General features: G+C 44.0%; 1 protein-coding gene across 3 annotated transcripts in view; it reads left to right on the forward strand.

The window, feature by feature from the left end:
- SLC4A11 (solute carrier family 4 member 11) overlaps window positions 1-13414 on the forward strand; it is a 192804-nt gene that overhangs the window by 134308 nt on the left and 45082 nt on the right. The gene's annotated exons all lie outside the window — the stretch shown is intronic.

The following is a 13414-nucleotide window of genomic DNA, read 5'->3' on the forward strand; positions in this document are numbered from 1 at the left end:
CCTCTCCCCTCCGCCGAAGCCCCGCCCACACCCACCGACACCCCGCCCATGCACTCCTCCTCCTCCCACCCCCCTCCGCCGAAGCCCCGCCCACACCCACCGACGCCCCACCCATGAGAGATACTCGCAGGAACACCTCAGCAAGCAAAAGTCCAAAAGTGGCAGGCTAAGACCCGAAACCTCACTCTATGGCTGATACTGAATGAGAGACTCCCTTCTGGGCACACAGAAGACTGGACAACTTGGAAGGTGCTAAACAGAGTGCGTTCGGGCACCACGAGATGCAGAGCCAACCTTAAGAAATGGGGCCACAAAGTGGAATCCACGACATGTGAGTGCTGAGAAGAGCAAACCACAGAACAACGACTACAATGCAACCTGAGCCCTGCCACATGCACAATGGAGGACCTTCTTATATCAACACCAGAGTCACTCCAAGTGGCCAGCTACTGGTCAAAGGACATTTAGTTTATTTTTTAACTTTGTATTTTTTAAATACATTACAACGTCTGATATGAAAAAAAACTAGTCCAACCCCATTTTGCTATGCAGGAAGACACAATCAAAGTCCTCTCGACAGATGGCCATCCAGTTCCAGAGAAGGAGTCTCCATAAAGTCAAATTTAGTCCCCATTTATTGGGAATATCTTCAGTTTAATTTGATGCATTCAAAGCAGGAGCAGATACGGCTGTCAACAGGGCAAATGTGGGCAGAGATGCTGTGCAGATGCCTCTCCCTCTAATCTGCTGATAAAATTGTCTCTTGTGGGAAAATGGAACAATCTGCAACAAATTCAGGTTTGGAACGAGCGACAGAGGCAGCTCAGCCGGCGATCAAAGCCGCTTTGCAGTCAAAGCCCTTTTGACTTTATACGAGCAATTCATTTCATCTTCCTGGGACACACTTCTCCACCTGCACTTTAGCCTGGAAATATGCCAATTCATATGCAAGTGAATTAAAAGTTCATTTCCCACCAGGAGCAGAAGCCCCTTCTGTATTTCGCTGCAAAGAATCCAGGTCATTATCATAGGATATATTTTTAAAAGCCCTCGATTTTACAGCTTAAAGAGGTTTAAAATGTGATAATTAATGAAAAGCCTCCGGAATAATGCAGTATATCTGTATTTTCTCTCTCTCTTCTGCTCTCCTTTTGCTTTCGGCTGTTGGTATTCCTCCCTACACTTAACGTAGTATAACATCCTTTCTATGAATGCTCTAAGTGTTGTAGAATCAATGCAGTTTGGAATTAGTTTAACTGTCATGGCTTAATACTATGTAATTGTGGATTTGTAGATTTGCAAGAGTCTTTTGTTTGAGTAAGATTTGACGCAATATGATATTGTTGTTGTTGTTTTCATCGTCATGATCAGCAACAACATGCTTTCTTCTCTTAGACGAGAGTCAGAGTGGCCAACCTTTCCTTTGCTTGGATGAGATTCAAGGATGATGATGATAAACACAACAAGATGAGTACACAGCAAACAAGATCACTATGCTAGTTGTTGTATTGGATCACACTTCGGACACTTCCCAAGTGTCTAGGACTGTGTGGTGTATAAACAAATAATGTGTGCAGATACCAGTAAGGTAACCTTTTGCAGCTGGCAGATGGTAATTTTATCAGCGCTGATTGTTTTTAAGTGCAGGCCAAGGTCTTTAGGCACCCAGCATGCCGATCACCACAGGGAGTACCTTTACTGGCTTGTGCCAGAATCTTTGCCACTCGATCCTTAAATCCTCATATAGTGTCATCTTTTCCAGTTGCTTCTCTTCAATCCTGCTGTCACCTGGGATTGCAACATCAACGATCCATACTTTGTTTTTTAACACGATGGTGAGGTTGGGAGTCTTGTGCTCCAAAACTCTGTCAGTCTGAATTCAGAAGTCCCAGAGTAGTTTGATGTGTTCATTTTCTGTAACTTTTCCAACTTGTGATCCCACCAGTTCTTTGTCGCAGGCAGATGGTATTTGTGGCACAAGTCCCAATAAATCATCTGAGCAACGGTGCTGTGCCTCTGCTTGTAGTCTGTCTGCGTGATCTTCTTACAGCAGCTCAGGATGTGATCTGTTGTTTCATCTGCCTCCTTGCAGAGTCTACATTTGGGATCTGTTGTCGACTTTTCTATTCTGGCTTTGATGGCATTAGTTCGAATGGCTTGTTCTTGGGCTGCCAGAATCAGGCCCTCCTTTGTCTCCTTTTTCAGAGTTCCATTTGTGAGCCACAGCCATGTTTTTTTCTTTGTCAATTTGGCTCTCAATTTTCCCCAGGAACTGTCCATGGAGAGCCTTCTTTCGCCAGTTTTCTCTTCTGCACTGCATTGTATTTTTTTTTTTTTTACGGTATTCACTCTTTGTCTTTTGCACTTGAAGCAGTTTTCTACTATTGACTTCCATTATCATCATCATCACCACCACCATCATCATCCCACTTTCCTCTCTTAAAAGTGACACAGCGTGGACAAACCTTCCTTAGCTTAGATGAGATTCAAGGCAATATTATATCGTCATCATTTATTTATTTATTTATCGTATCAGAAGCAAATTGAGAATACAGTTATGATATGTGTGTATGTATACACACACATACCTACATATACACCACAAACAAAGTTAAAAACTTGGTATTATACTAAATATCCTTTGACCAGAAGCTGGCCACTTGAAGGGCCTTTGGTGTCACTGTGGGGAGGTCCTCGGTTGTGCATGTGGCAGGGCTCAGGCTGAATTGTAATAGGTGGTCTTTGGGTTGCTCTTCTCCATACTCACATGCTGCGTACTCCACTTTGTGGCCCCATTTCTTAAGGTTGGCTCTGCATCTCGTGGTACCAGAGTGCAGTCTGTTCAGCACCTTCCAAGTCGCCCAGTCTTCTGTGTGTCCAGAACGGAGTTTCTCACCTGGCAACAACCACTGATTAAGGTTCCAAGTTTTAGGCTGCCACATTTGCTGAGGTGTTCCTGAAAGTATCTCTGAAGATCTTAGGAAGCTATTTCTTGATTTAAGGTGTTGGCGTGCTGCCTGATATCAGCGGATAGTCCAGAGGTTGCCACTGCCTTGGTCCTTTCATTGCTGGCTGCTACTTCCCAACAGATGGTAGGTGGTGCAATACTGGCAAAACAGTGTAATTTCTCCAGTGATGCAGGGTGTAAACATCCTGTGATAATGCAGCATGTCTCATTAAGACCCATACCCACTGTTTTAACATGCTGTGATGTATTCCACATTGGGCATATATACTCAGCAGCAGAGTAGCAAAGCACAAGGGCCGATGCCTTCGCTGTGTCTGGTTGTGATCCCCAGGTTGTGCCAGTCAGCTTTTGTATGATGTTATTTCTAGCACCACGTTTTGCTTGATAGTCAAGCACTGCTTCTTATAAGTCAGAACATAGTCCAGAGTGACTTCCAGGTGTTTGGTTGTGCTGCAATGCTTCAATGGGATTTCTTTCCAGGTAATCCTCAGAGCTCGAGATACTTGTCTGTTCTTAAGGTGAAAAGCACACGTCTGTATTTTAGATGGATTAAGAATTAGCTGGTTTTCCCTGTAATCGGCTGTAAGAGCACCTAGAGCTTCGGAGAGCTTCTGTTCAACCATTTCAGAGAGAGGGGACCAGGGGACAGTTCCACCTTAAGGTAAAAAGTACACATCTGTGTTTTAGATGGATCAGGAATCAGCTTGTTTCCCCTGTAATAGACAGTAAGAGCACCTAAAGCTTCTGAGACCTTCTGTTCAACCATTTCAAAACTCCCTGCTTGAGTGGTGATGGCACAATCGTCAGCACAGATGAAACTCTCTGTCCCTTCTGACTGAGATAGTTGACATGCTTTGAGTAGTCTCATGTTGAAAATGTTGAGATTTTGAGTATTTCAATGTATTTAACATAATATTAATAATTAATAAAATAATAATTAATAAGTATTGTTATTAATAAATAGAATAAAATAATAAAATAAAATTAATAAAAGATAAAAATAGCTAAAATCACATTAAAACATTAAAATATTATTAAAATATTTAAAATTCTACATAGCACCACCCCTGGTTCGTATTATATTGCATGACGCTTTATTATAATATGTAACATTATATTTTTTTATGTTCATCTTTATTTATATTCTGCTTTTTCTCTCCACAAGGGGGTATAATATAATAAAAGGCACAAATTATTTGTTTTGCCCTTTCTAAGGACACACAACCCAGTTCAAATACATTCCTTTCTTTTGTATTGATGTACGTTCCGAAGACGTTTTGGCAGGACAGCCACTTGCGTCATCATCCCATTGTTGCGCATTGTTTGCCTCCGGTTGGTGGCGATTATCCCTCCGGAAAAAAAATCCAAACTCTCTGGTTGTTTATTAACCTTTTTGGCTCAGATACCTGTTCGGACACTTTTGGATCGGCCGTTGTTTTTCCTGTCCTTGCGCTCTTTCGTTCTTTCTTCGGACACCTGCATCCCCTGTAGAAGAATTACCTTGGCTACAAACAAACAATCCTATTTCACGAAATGACATTGGGTCATCAAATTGCAATTGTTTTTGAGGTCTCTTCCCATATTATAGAGTTGTGCTGAAGGACCTAGAGTTTCCTAGAGGTATCCTTTCTAGGAGTTGTTTGGTCCGCCAACATAAGACAGTAGAATCATAGAATCATAGAATCAAAGAGTTGGAAGAGACCTCGTGGGCCATCCAGTCCAACCCCCTGCCAAGAAGCAGGAATATTGCATTCAAATCACCCCTGACAGATGGCCATCCAGCCTCTGCTTAAAAGCTTCCAAAGAAGGAGCCTCCACCACACTCCGGGGCAGAGAGTTCCGCTGCTGAACGGCCCGCGAACGTGCGTTGTGCTACGGGCGAGAGGCGGCCCCCTTCTGGCCACGCTCCGCTCCCGAGACGGACGGCTCTCCGCACCGGGGCCGGCTCCCCCCGGGGGAGGAAGTTCTTTCTCATGTTCAGATGGAATCTCCTCTCTTGAAGCCATTGTTCCGCGTCCTAGTCTCCAAGGAAGCAGAAAACAAGCCTGCTCCCTCCTCCCTGTGGCTTCCTCTCGCATATTCATACATGGCTATCATATCTCCTCTCAGCCTTCTCTTCTTCAGGCTAAACATGCCCAGCTCCTTAAGCTGCTCCTCATAGGGCTTGTTCTCCAGACCCTTGATCATTTGAGTTGCCCCCCTCAGGACACATTCCAGCTTGTCAATATCTCTCTTGAATTGTGGTGCCCAGAATTGGACACAATATTCCAGGTGTGGTCTAACCAAAGCAGAATAGAGGGGTAGCATGACTTCCCTAGATCTAGACACTATGCTCCTATTGATGCAGGCCAAAATCCCATTGGCTTTTTTTGCCGCCGCATCACATTCCTGGCTCATGTTTACCTTCCTGTCCACGAGGACTCCAAGATCTTTTTTACACGTACTGCTCTCGAGCCAGGCCTCGTCCCCCATTCTGTATCTTTGCATTTCGTTTTTCCTGCCAAAGTGGAGTAATAGCCATAAAACTGCATTGAAGGACACAGAAAGTTCGTAGAGAAATTGTGCATACAACAAAACACAAATAAATTGCTTGAATTGCAGTCCCATCATGTCATAAAGTTGCATTGGAGAACCTAGAGATTGATAGAGGTATTTTGTCAGGAGATAAAAGTGGGGTACATTGTTGTTGTTGTTGTTGTTGTTGTTGTTTCTAGGTTCACCTTGGAGTCCCCAATTTTTCCCCATCAGTTTTATTGATTTTTCTTACTCGTTTTGATCTCCTTTCCTGTGTAACATTTGCACCGTGGTGCTTTCATCCAGTATGTTTTCATGTGTTCTGCATAGTTTCCTTCTGCAGGATAAATAATACAAATGAGACATTAAGGCTAATGCATTCCAGGCAATACCTCCTAATGGGATCAGACCATTGTTTGCTAACTGTTTCGGTTCAGACCAGAGGTCGTGCGCCGCGGCATTCCAGTTTTATTGCCAGAGCAAAAAAAATAACAGTAATAATAATTGTTCCTAGCTAAAGCGTGGAGAAATTCCTTCGCATTGCATTGTCTTTTAATGATGCCTCTCCAAGAACTGGGGTTTCCTCTTCCTTTCCGTAATCAGGACGGAGCTAAAAATATAACCAGAGTGTTCTGTTTATTTCTCCTTAGAGATGCAATTTTTATCACAGTGGAATTTGCTTTTGAGATACATAAGGAGGGTAGGCTGGAAACGATGAGTCTTCTCTTGAGATGTGGGTGGATAATGGGAATTGTAGTTCAACACATCTAGAGGGCATTGGGTTGATGAAGGAGGGCTTGAACACACTGTAGTTGTTATTGCATGTCTTTTTAAGTCATATCCTAAGGCAAAATGAATAATAATAATAATAATAATAATAATAATAATAATAATAATGATATGAAACTTGCCTTCCTTAACACTCAAAGCAGTTCACAACATTGTAAACAAATAATAATAATAATAATGATAATGATAATAATAAAACTTTATTTATATTCCGCTCCTTCTCCCCGAGGGAACTCAGAGTGGTTCCCAAGTAACATCACAAAACATACAGAGTAAAAACAACATAACCATAAGATTAACAAACAAAATATAAGCATAAAAAATTGTTGCCACAACATACATATATTAAAAGTAATCCTACCTGTTCAAGGCAATTAAAAATACAAAAGGCCGGGCCAAGATTTGTGCAATTTAAAACCCTACAACATAAAAACATGAAAAAGGAAGGAAGGAAGGAAAGACGGAAGGAAGGAAGGAAGGAAGGAAGGAAGGAAGGAAGGAAGGAAGGAAGGAGAGAAAGAAAGAAGGAAGGAAGGAAGGAAGGAAGGGAAGGAGATGGCAAGGAAAGAAAAAAGAAAGGTAGGCTGGAAAGTGAGAGGGAAGAAAGGGAGGGAGAATAGAAGGATGGAAGGTAGGAAAGAGAAAGAGAAGGAAAGAAGGAAGGGAGGAAGGGAGGTAGGTATGAAAGAGAGAGGGAAGAACAGAAGGAAGAAAGGTGGATAGGAAAGAGGGATGTAAAGAAGGGAGGGAGGAAGAAAGGGAGGTAGGAAAGAGGAAAGAACAGAAGGAAGAAAGGCTGGAAGAAAGAAAGGTAGGTAGGAAAAAGAAGGAAGGAAAGAAGGAAGACAAGGAGGAAGAAAGAAAGTTAGGTAGGGAAAAGGGAAGCAAAGTCGGAATGAAGAAAAGAGGAAAGAGTGGGAGTGAGAGAAGAAAAGGAAGGAGGAAGACAAGGTGGGAGGAAGGAAAGTAGAAAAAAGAGATGGAAAAAAGGGAAGAAGGAAGAAAGGTAGGTAGGTAGGAAAGAGGGAAACGAAGCCAGAATGAAGAAAAGAGTGAAGAGTGGGAGTGAGAGAAGAACAAAAGGAAGGAGGAAGGTGGGAAGAAGGGGAAAAGGGGAAGAAGAAAGAAAGAGAGGAAGGGGGGAGGTAGGGAGGTAGGGAGGGAGGGAGGGAGGGAGGGAGGAAGGAAGGAAGGAAGGAAGGAAGGAAGGAAGGAAGGAAGGAAGGAAGGAAGCAAGCAAAACTGGAATGAAGGAAAAAGGGAAGAGTGGGAGTAAAGGAAGAAGAAAAGGAAGAAGGAAGACAAGGTGGGAAGAAGGAAAGAGAGATGGAAAAAAGGGGAAGAAGGAAGAAAGGGAGGAATAAAGATAGATAGGAAAGAGGGAAGCAAAGCCATAATGAAGAAAAGAGGGAAAAGTGGAAGAAGAAAAGGGAGAAGGAAGAAAGAAAGGTAGGTAGAAAAAAGAGGAGGGAAGAAAAGGAAGAAAGAAAGAGCTAGGGAAGACGGGAGGAAAGGAGGAAGAAAGGGAGGAAAGAGGAAGAGGAGGAAAGGGAAAAAGAAGGGTAGATAGGAAATAAAGAAAGGGAAGGAAGAAGAAAAGAAAGGGAGGGAGGGAGAAAGAAAAGGGATAGAGGAAAATGGGGAAAGGTAGGAAAGAGAAGGGAGGAGGGAGGATGAAAACAATGTAAAACAATTAGAAAGTGTTTAAAATATGAAGACACTCTGCAACACAGTTTTCTCAGCAAGATTATTCAAGGGGAGTTTGCCATTGCCTTCCTTTGGGGACAAGAGAGTGTGACTTGCCCAAGGTCACCCAATGGGATTCAAACCCAAGTCTCCAACATTCAAACAACTCCAACACTCTCGTGTTTAAATCGTACCTTTTTCTATTTCTTCCTCCAGAAAATAAATAGCTTCCCAGGGTGCTTAGAAAAAAAATCACTGGACCTAAATGTTTAAAAATGAAAAGATGACTCACTGAATACACATTGCAAATATGCTGCTCACCTCCCCGTTCTCACGGCCTGCCAATGGAATATGCATGAGATTTAAAACAAGTCCTAGATATCCAATCGACTGCTCATTGGAGACCAAGATGAAGTACTTTGGCCACATCATGAGAAGAAAGGAAAGCTTGGAGAAGACAATGATGCTGGGGAAAATGGAAGGAAAAAGGAAGAGGGGCCGACCAAGGGCAAGATGGATGGATGGCATCCTTGAAGTGACTGGATTGACCTTGAAGGAGCTGGGGGTGGTGACTACCAACAGGGAGCTCTGGCATGGACTGGTCCATGAAGTCACGAAGAGTCGGAAACGACTGAACGAATGAGCAACAACAAGCACAGGAGCCCCATGCCTTTAAGAGACTTGTAGGAGTTGTAGTTGCTGGGATTTATAGTTTATCTACAATCAAAGAGCATTCTGAACCCCACCGACAATAGAATTAGGCCAGACTTCCTGCACAGGACCCCCATGCCTTGAGGAGACTTGCTGTGAGTTGTAGTTGCTGGGATTTATAGTTCACCTACAATCAAAGAGCATTCTGAACCCCACCAACAATAGAATTAGGCCAGACTTCCTGCACAGAACACCCGTGCCTTGAAGAGACTTGCTGGGAGTTGTAGTTGCTGGGATTTATAGTTCACCTACAATCAAAGAGCATTCTGAACCCCACCAACAATAGAATTAGACCAGACTTCCCACACAGAACCCCCATGCCTTGAAGAGACTTGCTGGGAATTGTAGTTGCTGGGATTTATAGTTCACCTACAATCAAAGAGCATTCTGAACTCCACCAACAATAGAATTAGGCCAGACTTCCTGCACAGAACCCCCGTGCCTTGAAGAGACTTGCTGGGAGTTGTAGTTGCTGGGATTTATAGTTCACCTACAATCAAAGAGCATTCCGAACCCCACCAACAATAGAATTAGGCCAGACGTCCTGCACAGAACCCCCGTGCCTTGAAGAGACTTGCTGGGAGTTGTAGTTGCTAGGATTTGTATTTCACCTACAATCAAAGAGCATTCTGAACCCCACCAACAATAGAATTAGGCCAGACTTCCGCACAGAAACCCATTTCTTGAAGAGACTTGCTGGGAGTTGTAGTTGCTGGGATTTGTAGTTCACCTACAATCAAAGAGCATTCTGAACCCCACCAACAATAGAATTAGGCCAGACTTCCCGCACAGAAACCCATTCCTTGAAGAGACTTGCTGGGAGTTGTAGTTGCTGGGATTTATAGTTCACCTACAATCAAAGAGCATTCTGAACCCCACCAATGATAGAATTGGACCACATGGGATTCCATGACCAACAGAAAATACTGTGTTGTCTGATGGACTTTGGTGACCCCTCTGACACCCCTTCGCGACCCTATACCTGGGGTCCCGACCCCCAATTTGAGAAACACTGGTGTAGATGCACCCAGTAGATCGATTCCGAAATGGAATAACAGAAACTGGTTTCATGGTGTAGATGATTGGATTGATTTCTATGAAACCAGTTTGAGGCCATGACTTAATGGTCCTGGGAGTTGCAGTTTTATAACATCTTTCGCCTTCTCTGCCAAAGAGTGCAAACTAAAACTCTCTGAATCCCATTGCATTCAGCCATGGCAGTTAAAGTGCTTCCAAAACTGCATTCATTCCAAAGTGTTGATATGCCCTAGGTAACTTTTCCAAACTCTGGAAAATGAAACGTCTTCGAACGTCTCTAAATTGGCAGTGATTACTTGGTTGGCACATGTTTTTTTGCGCAAAAGATCTCCGAAAGTGTGGCTTCCTCGGTTGACTCACGAAGCTATTAAATCATTAATGCAACGGACAGGTTTGGCATATAATTTCCCTGATGGGTGATAGGTGCCCTTGGGCACATTGCACGGAATCTGTCTCTACCCTGGCATTATTTCACTCAAAGGCTTGAAAGCCCATAATTAAAACCTTGCAAAAATGTGTGTGGCTTGGATGTTGGAGATGGTGAAAACAAGACAGCGCTGCAGGGGAAACTTGCAGTGTGTCCTTCCTAACTTTCCTGGGAAAGTTATAGTTCTAAGATTTATTATTTATTTATTTACTTTACTTTACTTTACTTTACTTGTATACCGCAGTTTCTCAGCCCGTAGGCGACTCAACGCGGTTCACAACAAGAACAAAAAGTCAATCATAACAACATACAATTTAAAAACCATTAACAGCATAGTATACAAAGTAATGACACATCAATAACAACACATTATCGTCTCGTAACTAGAATCGTGATCCAATTCGTCATCCATAATTCCGTTCCTATATTCATCGTATTCATTGCACTGTTTATCCGAATGCCTGTTCAAACAGCCAGGTTTTTAGTTTTCTTCGGAACGCCATTAACGAAGGAGCTGATCTGATGTCCATGGGAAGGGTGTTCCACAGCCGAGGGGCCACCACAGAGAAGGCCCTGTCCCTCGTCCCCGCCAGCCGTGCTTGTGATGCAGGCGGGATCGAGAGCAGGGACTCCCCAGAAGATCTTAGAGTCCTGGTGGGTTCATAGGCAGAGATACGTTTGGATAGGTAGCTTGGGCCAGAACCGTTTAGGGCTTTATAGGCCAACACCAGCACTTTGAATTGAGCCCAGTAGCAAATCGGCAGCCAGTGGAGCTGGTGCAGCAGAGGAGTTGTATGCTCCCTGCGCTCCACTCCTGTTAGTATCATGGCTGCCGAGCGTTGGACTAGTTGGAGTTTCCGAGCCGTCTTCAAAGGCAACCCCACGTAGAGAGCATTGCAGTAGTCTAAACGGGATGCAACCAGAGCGTGGACTACCGTGGCCAAGTCAGACTTCCCAAGGTACGGGCACAGCTGGCGCACAAGCTTTAACTGTGCGAATGCTCCCCTGGTCACCACCGAAACCTGGGCCTCCAGGCTCAGTGATGAGTCCAGGATCACACCCAAGCTGTGAACCTGCGTCTTGAGGGGGAGTGCGACCCCATCCAACACAGGCTGTAACCCTATACCCTGTTCGGCCTTGCAACTAACCAGGAGTACCTCTGTCTTGTCTGGATTCAGTTTCAATTTGTTCGCCCTCATCCAGACCGTCACAGCGGCCAAGCACCGGTTCAGGACCTGGACAGCCTCCTTAGTAGCAGGTGGAAAGGAGTGACAGAGTGGGACATCATCCGCGTACAGATGACACCTCACTCCGAAACTCCGGATGATCTCCGGACAAAGAAGTGGGACATGCTGGGGGATACTGGGGATACTGGGGATTGTGCTTCTCAGTACAAGTTATCCAAAATTCCCAAATACTCTAAAAAAAACAAACCCATTATCTTGGGTGGCTGAGATAAAGAAACTTTTGCTTTTCTGCTGTTCCAGTGTACAGAAACTTTATTTCATGCATAAAATTATTAAAATATTTTCTATTTTGGTCTATTTATTTATTGTATCAGAAGCAAACGGAGGTCACCGGGACTGTGGCACAGCTGGCTGGGAGTCAGCTGTATTAAGATCACTACTGCCCAAAGGGTCATGAGTTCGAAGCCAGCCCAGGTCGGAGTGAGCTTCCAACCATTGTGTGTAGCTTGCTGTCGACCTTTGCAGCCCAAAAGACAGTTGCATCTGTCAAGTAGGAAACTTAGGTCCCGCTTATGTGGGGAGGCTAATTTAACTAATTTACAACGCCATAAAATCTCCAGCAAGCAAGCAAAGAATGAGGAAGTACTCCATCACCGTCTCAAATGGATGGTGAAGCGACAGTTCCCCTGGTGGCCAGAATACCCTCATGAAAGAGCTGGAAAGTTAAATGGCCTCTGTGTGTCTATCTATATATGTTGTGTGTCTATAGCATTGAATGTTTGCCATGTATATGTACATTGTAATCCACCCTGAGTCCCCTGCGGGGTGAGAAGGGCGGAATATAAATACTGTAAACAAACAAACAAGTAAATAAATACAGTTGTAATGTATTTCAATAACACAAAGTTTAAAACTTGGCATTATACTAAATGTCCTTTGACCAGTAGCCAGCACGACAACTCTTTAAATCAAGGAAAAACTTTCTAAGATATACAGAGATACTTGCAGGAACACCTCAGCAAGCGAGAGTCCAAAAATGGCAGGCTAAAATCCAGAACTCAAGCCATGGCTAATACTGAATGAGAGACTCCCCGCTGGATATACAGAAGAATGGGCGACTTGGATGATGCTGAAAACTTGGCATTATACTAAATGTCCTTTGACCTGTAGCTGGCCACTTGGAGTGCCTCTGGGGTTGCTTTAAGAAGGTCCTCCATTGTGCATGTGACAGGGCACAGGCTGTATTGTAATAGGTGGTCTGTAGTTTGCTCTTCTCCACACTCGCATGTCATAGACTCTACTTTGAAGCCCCATTTGTTAAAGTTGGCTCTGCATCTCGCCGTGCCTGGGCACAGTCCATTCAGCACCATCCAAGTCACCCGGTCTGTATTCCCAACAGGGAGTCTCTCATTTGGTATCAGCCATTGATTGAGGTTCTGGGTTTGAGCCTGCCACTTTTGGACTCTTGCTTGCTGAGGTGTTCCTGGGAGTGCCTCTGTAGATCTTAGAAAGCTATTTCTTGATTTAAGGCGTTGGCATGCTGGCTGATATTTGAACAGGGAATGGTCCAAAGATGTCACTACCTTGGTTCTGTCCTTATTGGTTGCTACTTTCTGGCAGATGTCTGGTGGTGCAATGCCAGCTAAACAGTGGGATAGGGCGCAGACATCCTGTGATAATGCAGCATTTCTCTTTAAGAGCCACATGCACTGTTTTAGCATGGTGAGATGTGTTCTACACTGGGCATGCACATTCAGTAGCAGAGGAGCAAAGAGCAAGGGCAGATGTCTTCACTGTGTCCAATTGTGATCCCCAGGTTGTGCCAGTCAGCTTTCGTATGATATTGTTTCTAGCACTCATTTTTGCTTGATATTCAGGAAGTGCTTCTTGTAGGTCAGACCATGGTCCATAGTGACTCTCAGGTATTTTGGTGTGCTGCAGTGCTCCAGTGGGATTCCTTCTCAGGTCATCCTCAGAGCTCCAGATGCTTGTCTGTTCTTCAGATGTTTGTGTTTCAGGTGGATTGGGAATCAGCTGGTTTTCCCTGTAATAGGCAGTAAAAATGGTAAAGGTTAAAGTTTTCCTCTGACAGTA

Source organism: Anolis sagrei, chromosome 5, assembly GCF_037176765.1.
Source record: "Anolis sagrei isolate rAnoSag1 chromosome 5, rAnoSag1.mat, whole genome shotgun sequence".
Taxonomy (NCBI): domain Eukaryota; kingdom Metazoa; phylum Chordata; class Lepidosauria; order Squamata; family Dactyloidae; genus Anolis; species Anolis sagrei.